We start from the raw sequence: 21,746 nt of genomic DNA, 5'->3' as shown, positions 1-21,746 counted from the left end.
TTGGACAGCGGCAGTCACGTGGGTCACTATCATCATCATCGCGTTTTCTCGACGCCACCATCTTGGGTCCGCGCACGTTGAAGCGTTGAAGTCCGTTTCTCAGCACGCGCGTTTTCCGTGAGATACGAACAACACGACCTTGATTCGAGTTGATATGCGGGCTTAGTTCAGGGTTTCCTCAGTATTCCGCATGACATCGAATTCAAAGCGTAGCTTTGCCCGTGGCATACGAAGAACCGATGCCGCGGAGGTTCGCGTTTGGATCTCGACGTATAAGCGCGAGACCGCTACCGTGTGAAGCATCTAAAGTGTCGCAGTGTAGTTTGTGCAACAATGCCTGCTTGCTGTGCGTTCGGGTGTGCCAACAGGTCAGAGAATGGGAAAAGACTCTTCCGCATTCCGTTGGGAAAGGGCGCGACAGCGAGACGTAAAGCATGGTTAACCGTTGTGAACCGAAAAGATTTCAAGCCCGGCGCGGGAAGCAAGCTTTGTGAGGTGAGTGCGTTTAGCAGCTGTTCTGCTCCGCGTATCGCTTTGAAAGTCCTCAACCATCGCCGACTGAACGGGAGAGCGGCTACTTCAGGCTTTTATTATAATGCCTTCTAGGATCACTTCGAGCAGTCTCAGTTCGAAAACCACCGAGCCGATGGCAGGAAGCTGCTTAAACAAGATGCAGTGCCTACTATTCTTGGCTCCGAGCGTAACTCAAACGAGCTAAAACGCAACAGAAAGATGCCAGTGAAGCAAGTTTCAGCCTTTCTGTCAGGTATGTGAAAAAAAAAAAAAAGTAGAGATTACGAGTGGCACTGACGTGCTTTTGTTGAACCGTGTTGGTAACTGACACTCCCTGAAATAACCTTTCAGACACCGTGCGGACAGACTCTCCCGCCTCTGACTGCCACAAGACCTTGAGCCCAGAAAGCGCAACAGGTTACAGTGAAAGTAAGTCTGCCTCCACAGTTTCTGGGCACATCAAATAGCTGTCATGATTTAGGGGGGGCCAACACCGTTTATGTGTAGTCCTGTTTGCTTCCCATCTTCTGTGCAACACATTAACACGCACACTTTGCGCAGGAAACCCTGACGGAGCTTTCTCGGGCTGCACAGTTGAGACTCCGAGCAACACTGCCACGTTGGAAGGTTGGGAAGGCACTCTGTTCTTTTGTTTGTGTTTTTTCTCTCCATGCAATCACCTTTCCAGACGCCATGCCGACAGAGTCTCACGCCTCTGACTGCCACGAGACCTTGAGCCCAGGAAGCGCAGCGGGTTACAGTGAAAGTAAGTGGGCCTCCACAGTTTCTCCGCACATCAAATAGCTGTCATGATTGAGGGGGGCCCAACACCGTTTATGTGTAATCCTGTTTGCTTCCCATCTTCTGTGCAAAGCATTAACATGCACACTTTGCGCAGGGAACCCTGACAAAGCTCTCTCAGGCTGCACAATTGAGACTCCGAGCGACACTGCCGTGTTGCAAGGTTAGGAAGGCGCTTTGCTCTTTTGTTGAGCTGTGCTGGCAACTGACACTCCCTGCAATAACCTTTCCAGATGCCATGTCGACAAACTCTCACGCCTCTGACTGCCACGAGACCTTGAGCCCAGGAAGCGCAGCGGGTTACAGTGAAAGTAAGTCTGCCTCCACAGTTTCTCCGCACATCAAATAGCTGTCATGATTTAGAGGGGCCTGACACCGTTTATGTGTAATCCTGTTTGCTTCCCATCTTCTGTGCAAAACATTAACACGCACACTTTGTGCAGGGAACCCTGACAGAGCTCTCTCGGGCTGCACAATTGAGACTCCGAGCGACAGTGCCGTGTTGCAAGGTTAGGAGGGCGCTGTGCTTTTTTGTTGAGCTATGTTGGCAACTGACTCTCCCTGCAATAACCTTTCCAGATGCCATGTCGACAGACTTTCAGCCCTCTGACTGCCACGAGACCTTGAGCCCAGGAAGCGCAGCGGGTTACAGTGAAAGTAAGTCTGCCTCCACAGTTTCTCCGCACATCAAATAACTGTCATGATTTAGGGGGGGGGGGGGGGGGGGGGCCTGACACCGTTTATCTGTAATCCTGTTTGCTTCCCATCTTCTGTGCAAAGCATTAACACGCACACTTTGCGCAGGGAACCCTGACAGAGCTCTCTCGGGCTGCACAATTGAGACTCCGAGCGACAGTGCCGTGTTGCAAGGTTAGGAGGGCGCTGTGCTCTTTTGTTGAGCTATGTTGGCAACTGACTCTCCCTGCAATAACCTTTCCAGGTGCCATGTCGACAGACTTTCACGCCTCTGACTGCCAAGAGACCTTGAGCCCAGGAAGCGCAGCGGGCTACAGTGAAAGTAAGTTTTCCTCCACAGTTTCTCCGCACATAAAATAACTGTCATGATTTAGGGGGGGCCTGACACCGTTTATGTGTAATCCTGTTTGCTTCCCATCTTCTGTGCAACACATTAACACGCACACTTTGTGCAGGAAACCCTGATGGAGTTTTCTCGGGCTGCACAGTTGAGACTTCGAGCAACACTGCCACGTTGGAAGGTTGGAAAGACTTTTGTTTGTGTTCTTACTCTCCCTGCAATAACCTTTCCAGATGCCATGCCAACAGACTATCCCGCCTCTGACTGCCACGAGAGTAATTTTCAGCTAACTCGCACACCTCGATCATGTGACTTATCTGTTTGCGCAATCGAGCTTCTTTCTGACAGACAGAATGATACTACTTAAACTCAGCCAAATGGTTCTAGCCGGCAGCACGGAGACGAATGGGGACAAACTGAAGAGAGTCTTCATTGGAGATTCACGCAGAACCTCTCTGCATTGAGCTTGACTTAAAATCGTGAACGGAGAAATTGAGTATTTTTTGTGGCCTGACAACCTGAGCAATGTAGACCTATACGCAGGGAGCAAGAGAGAACGTCGCAACTTAAGAGGCTCAGACGCTGGTTTGAGCAAGCCGGCCCAGATGTTCAGAACACGTCATATTGCATAGAAACCAAGGGCAGTATAAACCAAGTCAAGGCGCCAACTTCATTGCAAACGGAAAAATGGAGCCGAACCGTGTGTTCACTGCCAAGGAAATGCAGGCTAGGAAGAAGTGTGGAGCGCAGGAAGAACGTCTTCGGTATGAGGCGAAGCATGGTTTCGAACGTGAGCGCATGCTGGCTCATAAACGGGAAGTGGAACAGGGTGGCGGCAGTGAGACAGCAGCGGAACAGGAGAGCGTCGTTTAGGAGTGCACAAGAGTACTTTAAAAAACATTTCATGCAGGACGAGTTTGATTTTGTTTGCTGTGTGTGCGATAGACCCTGGGTTTTGTTAGATATAAACACAAATGTTGATGTTTCCAATAGATGTATATATAACGCATCACTAGTGTCGTCTTACACCAGTCTCTGAACGACATCAAAATCACCGTCCAAGCAGCGACAATCGTACATCAAAGAAAGCTTTGCTTTTACACCAAATCCCACATGGGGTGGGATTCACATTATTTTTTTCATGTTGCGTTTTATTCAAATCATGTATGTTTTTGCAGATCCCATGGTGTCTAGAGATATTGCTGCAAACTGCCTTGAACAACATCACGAAGAAACAATATCTGAACTTCGTCGTAAGCTTGACCTGGCCAACAAAAAATATCTCAAGCTGTCACGAGAGCTTCAGAATCTTAAAGGTATTAAAGTATTGAGTCTCGTATATGATTGCAAAACAAAAGGCAGCCAATAAATGTTTATTAAACTTTAGTACAAAAATTCTAATTGTAGCACATGGGAAGAAATAGCAGCAAAGAAACTTAGACAAGAGTAAAGGAACAAACACGACAGGACGGCACTGAACTAACAACTGTTGTTTATTATACGAAAAGGGAAAGGAAGAAAACAGGAAGCATCTTAATCAGAAAAAATAGACACACACACGCCAACAAGCAGCATATTATGTCACGATAAACCAAACCAGTGGCTACGTAATGCCCGTTATAGTCAATCGCGGGTACTTGAATTCTTTTTCAGATAACGCCACTGACGGTTCGCTGACCTGCCAAGTTCCGAGATAAAAAGACTTGGTAATTTCCGTTGTCACTCTGCCTCTATGTCTATCCAAAACAGTGACTTAACTAAAATTAGGCTGGCACTTGCAGCCCCTGCAGTGTAAAGGTAGCGGCCCCCCAACTGTGGCCCTGAGTGAGTACAAATGCTAAGTCTGTCATTTAGGCAGCAGAGTGACAAGAGAAATTTCCGAGGCCTTTTTCATCTCGGAAGTTGGCAGGAGATGCGTCAGCAAACCGTCAGTGGCGTTACCTGAAAAAAACTTTGGGTACCTGCGATTGACTATGACGGGTATTACGTAGCCACTGATTTGGCCTATCGTGACATAACATGCTGCTTGGCTGGCATTTTTGTGTGTCTATATATTTTTATCTGATTAAGATGCTTCTTGTTTTTTTCCTTCCCCCTTTTGCGTAATAAACAACAGTTATTAGTTCAGCGCCATCCTGTCGTGTTTGTTCCTTTACTGCTGTCCAAGTTTCTTTGCTGCTGTTTCTTCCCAAGATGTTCACCTCAAACCAACTAGCGCAACACGTCATATTGTTGTAGAACTTCTTTTTACATCCTTCAGATGACTGTAGAGGGCATCTTGCTGACGACCAGATCCTCTGTATGCAACAGAAAGATATGAGAGGCAACAGATGGTCTCAGAGACTACCAAACGAGCCTTGCAACTCCGTCTTGCCTGTTGACACAGAGGCTACAACTTCCTTCGAGAAGGATTTCTGCCCTTGCCAGCCGAGCGAACTCTCCAGAAAAGGATAGAAGGAGTCAAGTTTCAGACAGGTATGAACAAAAAAATTTAAATGTATTCAAACACGTTTGGCTTCATTACCAAAAATGCAGACAGGTTTTCTTTTCCTTTTACGCAGGGCTTCTTCGAGAACTTCTTCCTGCAGTGGAGTGCAAAGTTGCAACTATGGGTCCCCAAGAGCGACACTGTGTGCTGCTCATGGATGAGATGCAGCTGACACCTGGCCTGGAGTATGACTGCACAACAAAGACCGTGATTGGGCAAACAACTTTGAAAGGCTGCAAGCTGCCGAGCAATGATGGCATCGTAACCTTTGCAACGCATGGGCTGGTGTTTATGCTGGCCGGTCTATCCACAAGGTGGAAACAAGTCATTGGTTACCATTTCACAGGTAAATGTGTCAATTTACGGTAATGGATAGATTTTTATGTCTCTTTATTACCATAATCATGTCAGTTACCATTACCATAGTCATGAAAGTGTAATGTGTCAATGGGGTATCTAATAACTCTCTTCCATTTCAGGCAGTTCTGTGTCATCGGACGACCTGAAAAAGATTGTCTTTGAGATTATTGTGGAGTGCGAGAAAATTGGTTTTGTGGTAGAGGGAATCGTTTCGGACATGGGCGCCTGCAACCAGGGTTTGTGGAAACAGTGTGGAGTGTCGGCAACTCGGCACAGTGATCCCATTGTCTCCTGCCCCCATCCGTGTGCTGTTGAGGGAGAGAACAGAGACCTCTTGTTTTTTGCCGATGCCCCACATGTGCTGAAAAACGTCCGGGGTCACCTCATACGTGAACAAACAATATTTTTGCCAAGAGACATCGTCGAGAAGCACAGCCTGCCAACAAATGAGGTGTGTGTTTTTTTACTATTCTTTCCTTCTTGGGCAAGTTTAAGCGTAGCACCCAAAAGGAATACCCCAAAAGCGCTTCTGGTCTAGTGGTGAATAACACATCTTGCATCATTTTCTAGACAAAATATATATTTGCCTTTTTCGAGGCAAGGTTACTTCTACTGTGCGAATAATTGCGTGACTATAGTGGAGGAAAGATGCATAAGCAATAGAAAATAACTACTGACCGGAAGTTTCAAATTGCAATCAGATAGACCAGTGGTTCTCAACCACTGATGTTTCGCGGATCCCTTGTGGATCGACGGAGGTGATGGAGGATCCCATATGTGGCAAGGGAAGGCAAATATAAGGTCAGTTATGATAATTATTTAATAAATAGATATAGGTAAGGGAGCTAATTATGATAATTATTTATTAAATGAATATAACTAAGCGCTAGTATGAGGTAGACTTCTCTCATTGACACACACGAGAAAACGCATCCAAAAATCGGAATGTTTCTTCTTAATCTAAAAAAGACAACTTTTATTGCCGGGCTTGAGTGATGAGGCAGGGCTTCGCGGGCCCTTAGAATGCCTTCGCAGACCCAAAAGGGTCCGCGGACCCTCATTTCAGAACCACTGAAATAGACGATAGACATCATCATTCAGTTCGTTTGAAAACAAAAAAGAGGGAATGTAACAGTTCATCACTAGAACTAAATCTTTTACAGGTCTCTGTCGCACACATCAAGGAGCTGGCTGCAATTGATGCCCGTCAAGACCTTAAAGTTGCACCGCATCTAAAGGAAAAGTACTTGGAAACCAACCATTTTGAGAAAATGAATGTTGCCAGTGCAGTTGCAGTTTTGAATCGTGCTGTGGCTTCAGCAATCAGGTTGTTTGTACAGATGGGGCAGCTCCCACGTGAGGCCTTGACAACAGCTTGGTTCTTGGAGATGGTAGACCGCTGGTTTTCATTGATGACATCCAGAAGCTTCGGTGTCGCCATGAGTAATGCAAAGGAAAATGAGCATGAAGATGCAGTGACATTCCTTAGGATGTTCATGAGTATGTTTAGACGGCTGTCCATTCGAGCACCAGGTCAGAATGTTTGTTTCAAACCTGTACAGGCGGGAGTTATTATTTCGACTCAGAGTGCCTTGTTGTTGCAGGAGAAGCTCTCGTCACAGCATGGCTTTAGATTCGTGCTTCTGAGCCGCGTCAGCCAGGATGCTCTTGAGAACTTGTTTTCGTGTGTTCGAAACAAGCATCCAGTTCCTCGACCACTGGAGTTTAAGTTAACACTGCGATTGATTGCTATGTCACAGTTCTTCTCTCCTAGTCGTCGTGGTAACTACACGATTGATGATAGCGTTGATCTTACAGACTTTTTACAGTCCTCACCAGTGCCCATACAGGAGGAGGAAGTCTTTGACCCTCACTTCCTGCCAGAAGTAGTATTGAGTGCAAGTGAGCAGGAGTCCATGACTTACCTTGCTGGTTACACCTCACGAGCCATTGTGAGAAAACACAAACTCTGTGAAGAGTGCACTTCATTCTTGAAAGAAGCACCCGCAACATCAAACACTAGCCTGATTAAGCTTAAATCATACACCCCAAACAAAGCCAACCCACTGTTCACACCTGCTCGCAACGTGCTTGAACTTCTGCAGCATGCAGAGAACACATTCAGAGTGAACGAAAAAAAGATCCTGAACATCAGCGTTGACAAGTTGACTACTATGGTGCTTGCCACATATCTCGGGAAACCATTGCCAACCTGCCACGGCCTGGCACAAAAGCTTGTGCACATGTTCCTTTTGGTGAGGCTCCGCTTTTATCTGCGGAAACTCAACCTGTCTGCGTGCAAGAAGCCAAGCGCAAAATGCGGGAGTCGCAGCGTGGCAATGAGAGTTCTAACAGATAATGTGAAGTGATCCGTGTGAGGTAGCGATGTGTTCATTTGTACGTGGCAAGATCTGATGCACAAGCGTGTACACCCGGTCATCAATATGAAGGTGAACACTGAACTGTCGACCGCTCTGTGCTATTGGCGCCATGACGCGGTGGCCCTAAAGGCGTGCCAGTCTTATCGCGCATCTCACCTTGATTAAGCGCTTGGATCAAACACCATTCTCAGATCTCCTCTACTCTCTGCAGAAAGGGGGAGGATGAGCTTCCACACTTTGTGCAGGGGGTAGCACTAGACCTAAGAACAGCATCTGGTCGAAGCACTTATCTTGGCAAACCGCGTAATAACACTTGCAAGCCACCACGGAGCGGTCCATGGTCCAAAGTACAGCTTCATGTTGATGACGGGTTCATGTATGTTTCATTTGATGAGGTTCCACTTTTAACTAAGATACCACGATTGAAATAGTTGTGTATTGCAGCATTAATTATATGTACTCCTGTTAACTCGAAACATATCAGGGGAAGCCATTGTCACCTTGCCATGACCTGATGCACATGCTTCTGCATATGTTTCATTTGGTGAGATTCCACTTCGCGTGCTAAAGGGCAGGCTCGAAATTGTGGGAGTTGTGGTGTTGCAGGGAGAGTTTTGGCATAGAATGTCAGGTGCCCTTTCCAGACTACCAACATGCTTATGTGTGTCATGTCGCCTCCTTGTTGAAATGTTTTTTTTTTATTGCACCATTAATTTCTTTCCTGTTTGCTTGTAACATATACATATAGGCAAGCCATTATCATCCTGCCATGACCTGATGCACATGCTTGTACATGTTTTCTTTTGATTTGAGGCTCGGTTTTTATTTACACACCTTGAGTGCTGGAGCTATAATGCCGCAGTGGGAACATTTAGCAGAAAATGTCAAGTGACCTTTCAACTATCGATTGTTTCATCTCTACCTGACATGAGTGTTTTTGAAACAAGTTATATTGTATTAAAGGATTTACTTTGAACTTGTTTGTTGAAATTCAAGTGTCCAATATGCCGAAATTGAGATCTCATAGTGCCAACTGGCTGAAACATGTAATACTTTATTTCACAATTCAGAAGGTAGGTGCGTAAAGACTGTTTACAGCATATACCGTATACGCTTGAGGTGTCACCAAAAAGTACACATACTCACAAGCAAAAAAACAAACCATGTGTGCAGATTAGAATCAAGCAGTAACATGTATTCAATTACAAATTTAAAGCTGGGGGTAACTTTTATATGGAGCATATGTACTACATTACCGATATCGTAAAATTATAATCGGGTAGATATGGTCTATGAATATTGACTAAAAGCATGGGCTAAAGCGAGGGAAGTTCACCTCACTGCATTCTTCCCCTGGCGCATAAGTCAGAAAACAATTTAAATGTTTCGTTTATGAGAAGCCTCCTGCCCGAGTGAAGTGTGCCCATGGCACACCATACTTCCAATACGTCGACGACACAAACAAAAAGCGATGTAGATCGACGCAGTGAATTGGCATTCCAGGACAGTTGACACAGTTGATTTGGCATGCGAGACATTCCACTCCTGAATCCGTAGAAGTGCCCCAAATTGCGGTCGCGCGCGTGAAAGCATTCGGTATTTTGCTAGAGTGCGTTCTACTTACTTAGGAAGACTATCCAAGGTGCCACGCAACCAATTCAGTAACCCTTTCACTGTCGCTACAATGCCAGAAAAACTCGCCGGCTACCCACCGCTGCTACAGCCTTACAGCTGGCGCAGACGACGACAAGATCTCGGCTTGGCTCGGCTAGACTCGGCTAGAGTCAATTTTCCATCGCGAGTGGACCCAATATGGCGGCGCCTGACGCGCTTCAGACGCGGAGTTTGGGAGTTTCGGTACTCTGAAAGCGTAGCTTTATTTAGTGACTCTAATCGGAGCTACATTTCAGGAAGGGGTCGCTGTTCTGTTTATGAATGGGTCGATGTGCAAGATAGCCTATAACTCAAAAAAAAATGTTTTGGGGCGATAAGTGATAAAGAAGGAGCGTTAGTAAGTGTCGTAGTTTTAAAGCCGCGTCGAATTTGAATAATTGAATGGACTTTGATTGATTAAAAATAAACATGAAGGATTGATATAGATATCATCTCTTTCAAATAAAATGTTTTCCTACTTTCAGTCGCCGTCATTTTTGTTCCCTCCAATAAAGTAACTTTTACACTGTTTTATCTGAATAGTAAGACAGCATTCCTCAACACTATTGCTTTTGTAGGCCATATATTCCGTGAGCGTTTGCTTCACTTTGCATTACATTGCTGCTATGAACTGTTTTGCCATGTGGCATCATCCGGTGTCATGACAATTTATGAAAATTATTGTTTATACAACATATATCTGTCTTTTTTAGTGGTATTTATATCACTAAAGGAGTTTTTTTTTAGAAGCAAAGCCATTTTTCCCGAGGCATACTCGTACACGTGTTTTGCTTACACTACCCCTCACTTTTTATACTCTAATAATTTGCCTACGTAATGCCTAATAATATGCGTAATAATTTCTCTTAATTGCCATGAATAACCATCATTCTATAGGAAATAAAACACGACTGTTTTAATAAAAACTCAAAGCTACGATTGTAACTCATCAGCGCTGTTCCGCGGCGCCGGATCACATCCCGCTCAACAGAATTAGTTTACTAGACCGTCTGCTAATTCTACTACTTTATGTACAATAAAACATGTTTGTGTCAATAAAAGTTTGTGTTTACGACGGTATATTCACGCGCGATGCCTTCACCTTGGCGCTATCCCGAGGCGCCCGGCCGCGTATTGCCGTCTGCTCACCGAGTAAAACCATGAAGCGAATCCGGGGCCGTGATTGGCCTATTTGAACGTTCTGCTGTTTTGCATCATTCCGACTGGAATGATTAGTCGTTACGCGTAAAGCTAGCTGCCTGCGTCTCAACTCGCTGTTGGAACGCGAACGCGTAACGCTGGACGTTAGCGTTCGGCAATCGAATGCGTTCGAAGTGTAAGTAGAGACACAAGCAGCTTGGCGTTCTGATCTCTCCGCGCTCTCGTCTACCCCTCTCTCTCTCTGCCTCTCTCTCCCTCTCTGTTTTTCGCCTCATATCGGTCATCGAACGTGACTGCGAAAATATTCATTGGTGCGAACATTCGATCACTATACGAGCAATACCTAGTGATCGCGTAGTACGCACGTAGCGCGTATTTTTACAGAAATGGTGTGACATAATTTGACGTGCAGAAAGCAAAAAATAACTGTCTATTTTTTTGACAGACCGGCAATAACGAAACGGCTTATTCTGAACTGCCCCATCTTCGGTGCAGGCACATAGTGACCCCGGTGGTAAGCCGAACTGACATCCCAACTCGAGAGCCTACCTTGACGTGCGGCTTGATGTCGAAGCGGTAGCGGACGAACATATTTTCAGTGCTGCCCAGAAGGATGTCGTTGACGTAGACGTTGGCAATGGTGTCAATACCATGGGCTACTAGCAGAATCCTTCGGTGGGACAAAACCTCTTCTGAGACTGAGGGAGGAACGAAGCAACGTGTTTGATTAGGAAACATATAGAGAAGGATGATCCACCATTGACTATGATTAATTCAACAAGAAATCAAACACAAACAAAGTTTTCAATAGCTTTGAAGTGGATGAATGGTTTAGGAACTATCATATAAACACCGCGTGAATCAAAGGGATCGTTGCCCCTTTAAAGACAGGGCCCGCCTTACACCATCAAGCGCCCTGGGCGAACTCCGGCCGTCCCTTACAAAAATTATCAATGAGTTTCAACTGAGTTTCTAATGTGTTATTATAGAATATATTAGAAACTCGATTAAAACTCTGATAAGTTTTGCAAGGGGTGGCGCCGCCCCCCCCCCCCCCCCCTCCCCCGCCCCATCTTCCCTTTTCATACGCCCATATCTAGTTTAGGTACGACATCACGTTGAATAGTGACCTAACATAAACGTTTTGTCAGTCGAGAACCGCATTTCTAAAGCTAAAGGCGATGGAGCACATAGCGTCGTGTCGGGCGCTGAGTCCAAATAAACAAAAGAAGCGAAAACAAATTCAGAATAGGGCGCAGCAGCGTCCTTCTCTCGATGGCACCCTGTGCGACCGCCCAGGACGCCCACCCCTAAGGCCGGCACAGCTTGATACCACATGAATAGATTTCTTACCGCCCCCCCCCCCCCTCCTTCCCCTTTTCCGGCTTTTCGTAGTGCCACAAGCTTTTCGATTTCAGTGCAGTAACTATATACACAAAAATGACGCTGAAATTATATTTCGCAGTTAATGTGGCCTAAGCGAATCATCTGGGCTAGAACGAGCTCAAAAAATTAAACGGATACCAGCAGGAACTTCTGTTTCTAACGACTGAAGTGAGCTCGTTTCTTAGACCACAGCATCCCTAATAGAAGCTTGAGTTTGGACCCTCCATTCCGGTTCGTGGTTGAGCTATAATCTGGGCTTGTTTTCATCCACCCTAACGCGGAGAAGCCAAGCTTACGTTCTCTTGCCGCTTCGCGACCCCCCACTGAATCTGTCGCGAGACCCCTGGGGTTGCGACCCAGAGTTTGGAAAACACTGGAATAGCGAAACATTGCGTAAAGCGTAAGCCTCATTTAATATGCCCCCCCCCCCCCCCACCCCCCTTTTTTTTTTCCTGATCGATAGTTTCAGTTTGTTAAACAAATTATGCACGCTACTGCCCCTGGCCTTCGCGTTGATAGCGTACGCTGGAAATCTCTGCTGTAAGTCCAGTCTTCCCGGGCCACCCAGGCTTGTTTCTCGTCGTTGTCTCTAAAGTAGGCATCCCCGATGAGCTTGGCACGCATCAAGTCTGTATGCACATTGCCAGGAACGGAACCGGAGAACTGGTACGCTGCAAAGGCCAGATAATGCAACAAAACGTCGTGTTTTCGACAGTATAAAATTAGTAGGGCTGGGAAATTGACCGATTAACTTTCAAATTAATCAATAAATGCTTTACTCGGGACAATGTTTTTTTACCGGTTAATCGGTTGAGTTTTTAAGTTTTAGGAAGAAAGGAAAAATATTTGCTCTAAATTTGGGGCACATTTATATATTTTAGGAGGCAGCACTGCTGCATTCCACTGTAAAGCACTTCAGCATTACCTATATTTGTAATCCAGAGTGATTATCAGACTTGGCGATATTGTAAAGATTGAATTCTTACAAAAGTGTGCCTTTGTTTTTTTTGTTTTTTTTGTTTTTTTTTTTTACGCGCGTTAGCGTCAGTTTTTAAATGAGGCTGCGCATTCCACCTTGAAAACATAGTATGAAAGAGTAAAAAGGAAACAAATATTTAGTTTCAACATTTTTTTAGATATCGTGCTTGGAGGTTAATGCCATCGATTATTAGATTAATTAATCGGTTAAGGTAGTAATTAATCGGTTTAAAATGTTGAACCGACCCCCAGCCCTAAAAAGTGGGACGATTTCAATATTCATGCTCAAAACTTGCAATGTTCAAAAGTGGTGAAAAACGTTTTGAGCTAACGCGTACTATCAGAACAGAATGAAATGCGAACGCCGGTACGTGTGGCGCTATGCTGCGCTATCTGAAGGCGATAAAGCTGCGGAATGGAGAACGAGGATCCGAGGGCGTGCACGTCAGGGAAAACGCACCCTCTCGCAGCTCCTCTCCACTCGGGATGTTTTATCAGCGTGCAGATAGCGCAACATGTATCGAAGGCCACGCATTCCGCGTTCGCATTGTATTCCGTTCCGATAGGACACTGCACTAAACTGCCAGTGTAAGCATGATACCATCACGCTTTTGCATTTTACCAAAACACGGTGCATGGTGATGGTGACAAGAAAAGGTTAATCTCTCATTTGAAGCCGCCCCTAGTAAGCGCTATCTAAGGAAAGAGAGAGAGAGAGGCTATATATATATATATATATATATATATATATATATATATATATATATCCTTCAATCGTAGTCGGAAAACAGGGAAACAAGGCGATCGTATGGTTGTGCTGCTTGGTCACGCTGTGTACACACATCTATTGTCCCTAGGCGACGCGCGCTAAACGTAACATTCACATGAACGCTGAGTGACCAATCAAGAAAAAAAAGCGAGAGCTAGCCCAGGCAGCACGTATATCTTATGCACGCTTACCGGATATGCCGAGGATGTCCGCAGAACCATGTGGACTGCGAGGGAGGATGATATGTAATGTTGGGAAGCAGAGGTATAATTGCGACCTTTTTTTATGTACGTAGTTCATTTGTCGAGCTATGTCTAAGCCTGCGGTCTGTTATACCCTCCTCTTAGAATACAGGTCGACGCTCGTGCTTGTCATGATGAGCCCCGCAATAACAACAAGTATCGATTGTTTTTCATCCACAAACCCAGTCAGCTATCCACCATCCCACCTTATACTCCGCAGCAACGGTGTGCTCACAGTTACGCTCTTTTGTTGGCAGTTGAAGACGCTCAAGTATAAAGACATTTCCTAACAAAGTGTATTTGGCATGTTTGCGAGCAGCGGTTGTTGTCTGCTGGGTATCCTAGCTAGCAGCAATATTACAAAGGCAGACCGACGTTAGGCTATATAAACACTCACGTATAAATTGTGTGTGTTTTTTTGTTTTTTTAAGTCCGCCAGATGTGCACTATGGAACACGAAGACCAAGGGGACCTGCATTAATTCTCCATCGCATTGCGATTCTGAAAACCTATACCCTAGTTAGACTACCGTTCTCATCTGTCATTAAGCAAACGATCGTTGGCATCTCCCAACTGCCATCGAGCTCAACTAAGCTGTACTGTGTTACACGGCACATAGGCCTAAGAAACCCAGTTGATCCGAGTCACAGGACACAGTTGAAACCAAAACAAAACCACAACTGATACCACATTACATTTTTTAAAGTGCTGCAAGTGAATGATATGCATACTTTTCATTCAATATAGACATTTAATGTAAAATGTACCTTTTCTTTGAGTCAACAAACTATTTTCATTGGAACGAGAATACAGTGCAAACAAACAACGGACCAGTAGAAGAGTATACGCACAGACAAGGCGCTGACTTACCACCGAACTTTAATAGGAAAGAAACAGGAAGGCCGCGAAAAAACCCGAACAATCCACCACACCTACGTCACCACACACCACGTTCCCACTGGCCGGTATATTTATTCTATCCCTTTTTGATAGAGGGCCAAAGAGGGGGCGCTGACATGCGTGCCCTCCCTACATCGTGACATATAGAATGCCTCCGTTATCTCTCTCATCCTTTTGTTGTTGTGTCGCATCATTATTGTTGTCTCTTCAAACTTAGGTGCGCACCCACACCTATCGCAATGAATCGCCAAATGACTGGCAGGGGACGATCTCACAGATAATGCATGCTCTCTTGGTCTTTCGTTGACGCATCTACCTGACTTTCCAATATACAGCTTACCACACGATAGCGGTATTCTATACACAATTCCTACTTCGCACTCTACAAACTGTTTTTTTATGCTTCTTTTCGCATAGCGTTGCGTGTGCTGCTCCCCTATCAATTCAACCACACAGCTTCTCCAATTTCTTTGGAGCGGAGAAAAGAACGGGGCTTGGTGTCTCTCCGCCACCTTCTTAATCCTGTGACTGACACTGTGTATGTAGGGCACCACTACCGGTCTCACTCTCGGCTGCAAAGGCTTCGGGGGACAGCAGTCCCCCGAAGCCTTTGTAGCAGTGAGTCACCCGCTCCTGTAAGGAGTGCTGATGTATGGCATCCCTTCTTCAGCCTGTTCATCTGGGATGTAAAACCCTCCAACATCCTATGTGGACAAGCCTTCGCCAAGGATCCGCGGTGACAGGTAAAAACTATACCCCTTTCAACCACCTTGGAATGGTTGGAACTGTAAGGGAGCAGTCACTTCTTTGATCTGGGAGCATAACACCAGCATACATGTGATTGCTGAAGTAGCCATGTAATGTCCGGAAATTGCAAGTTACCATTTACGGGATCCTTATTTGTAAAGTCTAACCTCGCGGAGAAGACCCTAGATACTCCCAACATTTTTTATACAAATTCAACCTTTTGGGGCGCTTTTCGTGGGTGAAACAAAACCAAATAAACAAATAAATAATAATTTGCAGAAAGAAGGTATCTGTATTGGCTCACGCGTGGCGCCAGTCTTAAGTGATATCAATCTTTCAAAGTGTGACAGATTGATTGAACAAACATTAGAAGCCGATGTTGTCCGCGTTTTCAGATATGTGGATAATTATTTGGTGCTGTTTCACCTACGGAAAGAGTCCCAAAAAGTTGAATTAGTATAAAAAATGTTGTGAGTATGTAGGGCCTGCTCCGCGGGGTTAGACTTTGCACAGGAGGATCCTGTAAATGGTAAATTTCAATTTCTGGACCTTACAATGTTGCTTCAGCTGTCACATGCAAGCTCGTGTAATACTCCCATATCAAAGAAGTGTCCGCTCCCTTAAAGTTCCAACCATTCCAAGGTGGTTAAAAGAGGTATAGTTTTTACCTGTCTCCGCGGATTCTTAACGAAGTGTTGTCCACACAGGATGGTGGAGGGTTTTACATTCCAGATGAACAGGCTGAAGAAGGGAGGCTATTCATCAGCACTCCTTACAGAAGTTGAAAGTAAACATATTCGACAGATATCTGCCTGGTTGGGTGAGAGTGAAAGTAACTCATCCACTCCTTACAGGAGTGGGTGAATTACTGGTGCAAATGCTTCGGGGGACTGCTGTTGTACCAGAGAAATGCAAGCCGAAAGTGAGACCGGTAGTGGTGCCCTACATACACAATGTCAGCCACAGGATTAAGAACGTGGCGGAGAGTCACCAAGTTCCGGTCCTTTTCTCCGCTCCCAAGAAACTGGAGAAGCTGTGTGGCAGAATTGATAGGGGAGCAGCACACGCAACGCGATGCGAAAACAAACATAAAAAGCAGTTCGTAGAGTGTGAAGTGCGAATGGCGTATAGAATACCGCTATCGTGTGGTAAGCAGTATATTGGAAAGTCAGGTAGATGCGTCAACGATAGACTAAGAGAGCATCCATTATCTGTGAGATCGTCCCCTGCCGATCTCATTGCGGTAGGTGTTGGTGCGCCCCTAAGTTTGAACAAAAAAACAATAATGATGAAACACAACAACACAAGGACGAAGGAGATAACGGAGGCATTTTATATACCACGATGTAGGAAGGGCACGTATGTCAGCGCCCCCTCTCTGGCCCTTTATCAAAAAAAGATAGAATATCTCGGCCAATGGGAACGTGGTGTGTGATGACGTGGGTGTGGTGGATTGTTCGGGTTTCCTCGCGGCCTTCGTGTTTTTTTCTATTAAATTTCAGTTGTAAGTCAGCGCCTTGTCTGTGTGTATCCTCTTCTACTTGTCCATCGTTTGTTTCGCTGTATTCTCGTTCCAATGCATCACCAACTCGCCCAGGTTTCTATGCTTAAACTATAAAAAGAACGTTTAACACGAATTCAAGCAAGAGAACGTTTTCATCCAGAACGCTCTCACACGCCGAGATGTCCCTTCTGCGACGCACCATGGGCCGACGTCCATCACCTAGTATGAGTATGCAGGAAAATACCCGGCCTTACACCAACTGAAGAACATTCGACAGAGAAGCGGGAAGTACGACTGCGAAGCGAAGACGCCGACAAGCAACAGATGCTTGCTCGAAGAGGTGTCGCAGTCACCGCTGCAATTGGAGCCCTGAACTACGGGCACTCACCTATCGTTTCTACAACTTTACCTCCATACCCCCCCCCCCCCCTCCCCCCGAACCACCTTCTGTTCCATCTGTAATTAAACAAAGTTTTCCACAACAAGCAACAGAGACGCAACGAAAGTGTTATCGGCACCGATATCACAATGGCCGCCCTCGCCGTGCTTTGACTTCCGCGACGTGCCCTGATCATTCTAGCGGCAGCTCTGACCCCAAATCATAGCTCTTCCGACGATATGAGCTGCTACAACAGTTTTCTAGGTACCTTACTCAAACTTCCGCGATAGTAAGTGCTTCACTGACGCTGGCCATGAGCTGCGATTCGGCGGATGCCACCATCTTGAGCTCTATTGGGGCGAACCGAAGTAGGCCAGCCAAAGTCCAGCTCGGTTGAACTTAATAATCGTTAGTGGCTTAATGACAGTTGGTGCCGCCGTGTAACTCCGGCGGATCGCGAGTGAGTCAACTGTCGTTGGCTTAATGGCAGTTAAGTGCGCTGATGTAACTAAGGCCCATGGGCTAGCTGAGGTTTTCATTCGTCGGTTCGTAGAGCTTCAACTTGTGCGCTTTCCAGCTTAATCCCAAAGGACCCAAATCAGACGCTGAATGTCTAAACAGCAATACTGAAATGAGCAGGAGCGGGTGTCGAACACCGCTTAGGGCCGGTTGCACCAACTTCGCTTAGCGCAAAGCGGAGCTTAGCCGGGAACTTAAGCTTAGTTTCGGTTTCGTTCGGTTGCACCAAACTCGCTTATCGCTAAACCTAGCACTAAACTACGCTTAACTTAAGCGCTCAACATTGGGCGCTTTGCTTCTGGTTGTTTCTTAATCCTGGATTAAAAACATGGCGGCTGGTTCGTCACGGTCGACGCGGTAAACGAAATTGGTTGTGCAAAGTGTTTTAGGGTACATCAGCGTGAAAGTCTCGACAAAATGACTTTCGATTGTGACAAGGATGCAAAATATTGTCGCGTGAAGTGTTGATCGACCCCTGTTTTCAAGTTGGCTCTCCACTTTCAGGGCGTGTTAGCCCTAACCGAGAAACGTACGGAGCTGTGGGGCTCACGTCTGTATTCCCGTTGGTTCTTCTGTCAACGAGCTTATTCGTATGTACTTACTAATTTTCGCATAGCTTTAACGTATTGTTATTTACCACCTTGTTTATTTACACTTGCAGCGCGTATCCTTCAATCTGATCAGCGCGTTGAATAGTGGCAGTACATGATCTCGGCGATCAGCTGATTGTCGACACCTCTGCCGTTTGCATTAGATTGCGGCGCTTTTAAGTAATAAAACAGCGAACATTCAATTTCTTTCGTTTTCTGAGTTTTGAGACAATCTTCAGTGAATTTTCCTTATCTCGCGAGTAGAATCTTGGCTTCAGAAAACTGTATCGTTCCATAACTGTAACTTTTTTGGTGATCGCATTTTTTTTTTTTATATACTTTGCTTTATATCTTTCATTCGTTTCCCGAGAACGAGATACTGTTGTTTCCGAGTTGTGCTCTGTGATGGTGTTTTCCCTTTACTTTTGTCGTTTGTTGTCATTGTGACGATGGTTGAGACTATATACCGGAACACGTTTTCAATAAAATTCAGTTGAAAGTTGCGCCTTGTTGTGTCCTCCGTAACTTTTTTGGTGATCGCGATTTTTTAGGAATATTTTGCTTTATATCTTTCATTCGTGGCGACGACAAATCGTAACGACTACTATGTTAGATTCGGTCATTGCTGTATCGGGGCAGGCTGGGGCAGGTGATGCGAAGAGACGACCGAATTCTTATCGGCGCGATGTGATGTACTAGTGGGAGTTTTTTTTTTTTTTTTCTGAACTCGACAGTGTGAGACTGAAGTCCGTTTGAGGCTGCAGCGGATGTTCAACGACGGTACAGTGCAGTTCTGTCACCTTGTTGATAGCAACGAGTACCGTCGATGCAAGGTCTCGTGACCTGACCTCTCGACGACTTCTATTCGACGATTTCCGGGCATTTTCGCAGCTGCCGTGGCGAGTTCGTCACTGATTTGAATTTCATCGGTCTCAGGCTTGACTTGGTTTTAGTAGTCATCTTACCTGCCTACTTATATCCATGATGTTTTGTCTTCAGCGATGTAGTGAGTAGAGTGTCCTTCTCGCGTTCGGTGAGTTTTGGGGCCCCCGATGGCTCCTTCGCCTCAAAATGTGAGCACGAAAACTACTACCACTGTCAAAATATCCTGTTATCAACCGATATTAAACACACAATCACAGATGTAAAGAGCATTCGTGTTTATTTGAAGCTTTGACTTCTGTTATTGCAAGTTAAACGAAAAAATGATTGAATTTGGAGACCTTTAATTTGTTACTCACCGAAGAAATACAGCCAAAAGGCGCCGACGACGACTACTACGGCAGTTTATCTTTTTTTGTTTTGTTTACATCACGTGATTCCTCTCCGCCAATCGTATTCGTCGCTCTGAGCGTTCCCTAGTTTGCTCTGTTTGTCCCTAGATTCCCTACGCAAATCCAGCGTTTAGCTAGGGGCGCGTCTGTAAAGCCGGCTTAACCTTGGTGCAACCGGAATTTAAACCCGTGCTTACCTAAGCTCGGTTTAGGGCGCTAAGCCGGCTTAGGAAAGCGCCGCTTTGGGTTAAGCTAAGCGACGTTGGTGCAACCGGCCCTTAGTCGCGCCCACTGCAGGTGCAGGACAATATTGCGGCGAGCCGGCTCTGCCTGCGGGAATGCTAAGGTGGGTACGTACATTTATTTCGATTGTACACCCTCCAGTCTCCGTTGAGGGGCAGCACGAGACACAGAGCCCTGCTGCACCCTTCGGCCAGGACGAGGAAGGCGAGCAGCGGCTGGAGGCCCATGCCCATGGTTCGGGAAGCAAAGCGGGAGTCAAGCCGCGGTCAGAACAGCGCGCTCGACGAAGACGACGAAACCCGCCCGCCCATGTCGCGTGCGGCGGCTTCTTCCTTTTTGGTCGGGTTTCGCTCCACCCAGGTTTCTGTGGCAATGAACTCAAACCGTTGGGTGCCCGTGCGCCCGCGCACTTTGAGCGCCGTCATACACACTCTTCACTTTTGAAATGCCGCAGAAAGTTTTCCTTGGGTGATTATACTCCAGTCATAAAGGCTTATTTATACTCCGGTCATCCTTAAGCTGAGACTATAGAAGCTCCATCTCCAGCGCCAGCTTTCTGCCCTTAGTAAAACAAGTATGAACGTGCGGGCACGCGCAACCAAAGCACTGCGGAAGCGACGCTGAACGCGAAGCTTGGGGGGATCGGTGGCCGAGTGGTCTAGCGCACACCAGCTCGGAGCACGTGGAGCGAAAGCTCGCGCTGCAGAACCCAGGGATCCTGGGTTCGAGCCCCACCCCTGCCCGTTTCGATCTGGATGAGCATCGTACCGGCGTGCGGTCGTGTATCACTACTGCGTGATGCACGTTAAAGACCCCAGGCTAGCGGCTGTACCGCACTGGCTAAATTTCTCATCTACAGCTGGGAGACTCGTCGCCCCTGTGAAGCAGACCAAGTTCTAGGCTGTATAAACACACACACAACCCAATTTTTTTTTGAGCGCGAAGCTTCTAGTCTCAGCGTAAGGTGAACGGAGTTGAATGCACTCAACTATAGTCTTCTACAAAGTGAACTTCGCCTTTAGTGTCATTACTGTAGTGCACGGCTTTTTCCTGGAGAACACACTTGGCTTCAAGTGAGTTTGACGAACTCACTTCAATCGGCCGAGTGCGTGGCCTCGATAGCTGTTTTTCACCTGTAAAACCTAACAACACAGAAACCAAAAACGTGACGTACATTTTAATTTAAAAAGAATTAAAAATTCGCCAAAGAGAACACAGAAAGAAGTATCACTAAAAAAAAAGTGGCGTGGACATATCTTTCTAGTTCAGTCTGAAAAAAAAATTGTTGCTAGTTGTTTATACAGCGGGAGTTTAGTCTACCAAAACATGACGACATTGTTACCCACTGTAGAAAAGCAATGTAGCCAGTGCAGTACAACCGCTAGCATGGGGTCTTTAACGTGCACCACGCAGTAGTGATACACGACCGCACGCCGGTACGATGCTCATCTATAGTCGGTGGCAGGTCAAGAAGGAAATGGAAGTTTCTCCCACCCCTTTCCGCTTCAGCGGAGCGAACGGTGGAGAGGAGGTCGCCTTCTCTCCAGAGTTTGATCTTCTAAAGTGGAAAGAGGTAAGAGGAGCTTCCACTTCCTTCTTGACCTCTCACCGACTATTAGCGATAAGGTATTTTGGTGGCGCCCTCCTATGCTTTCCTCTCGTGACGTCGTTATCTTGCGAGCAACAGGTTCTATGGTGTTTGTAATGAGCACGGTGTAAGTTTGAAATCCTTGCGCTCTAATACCAACGCTGTTAACGCGGCCAAAATTAAAGTTATTCCATTCCTCTTATTTCCATTTAAGATAAATTGTTTGCTGACGTC

At 46.0% G+C, this 21,746-nt stretch overlaps 2 long non-coding RNA genes across 2 annotated transcripts; both read left to right on the top strand.

Moving 5' to 3' along the window:
• The first annotated feature begins 205 nt into the window (after positions 1-205).
• Positions 206-2,189, top strand: LOC115330056. Its single transcript, XR_006077934.1, has 6 exons — positions 206-495; positions 607-766; positions 865-942; positions 1,758-1,823; positions 1,894-1,971; positions 2,119-2,189. It is a non-coding gene; the product is annotated as a THAP domain-containing protein 1 (long non-coding RNA).
• A 2,554-nt stretch (positions 2,190-4,743) lies between these two features.
• On the top strand, positions 4,744-5,385 carry LOC121837029. The gene is made up of 3 exons (XR_006078064.1): positions 4,744-4,825; positions 4,912-5,184; positions 5,318-5,385. It is a non-coding gene; the product is annotated as an uncharacterized LOC121837029 (long non-coding RNA).
• The last annotated feature ends 16,361 nt before the right edge of the window (positions 5,386-21,746 follow it).

The sequence above is a fragment of the Ixodes scapularis genome, unplaced genomic scaffold, assembly GCF_016920785.2.
Source record: "Ixodes scapularis isolate PalLabHiFi unplaced genomic scaffold, ASM1692078v2 PGA_scaffold0__279_contigs__length_252992795, whole genome shotgun sequence".
Lineage (NCBI taxonomy): Eukaryota > Metazoa > Arthropoda > Arachnida > Ixodida > Ixodidae > Ixodes > Ixodes scapularis.
The sequence above is the reverse complement of the archived record's forward strand: the minus strand, read 5'-3'. Positions and strand labels throughout refer to the sequence as shown.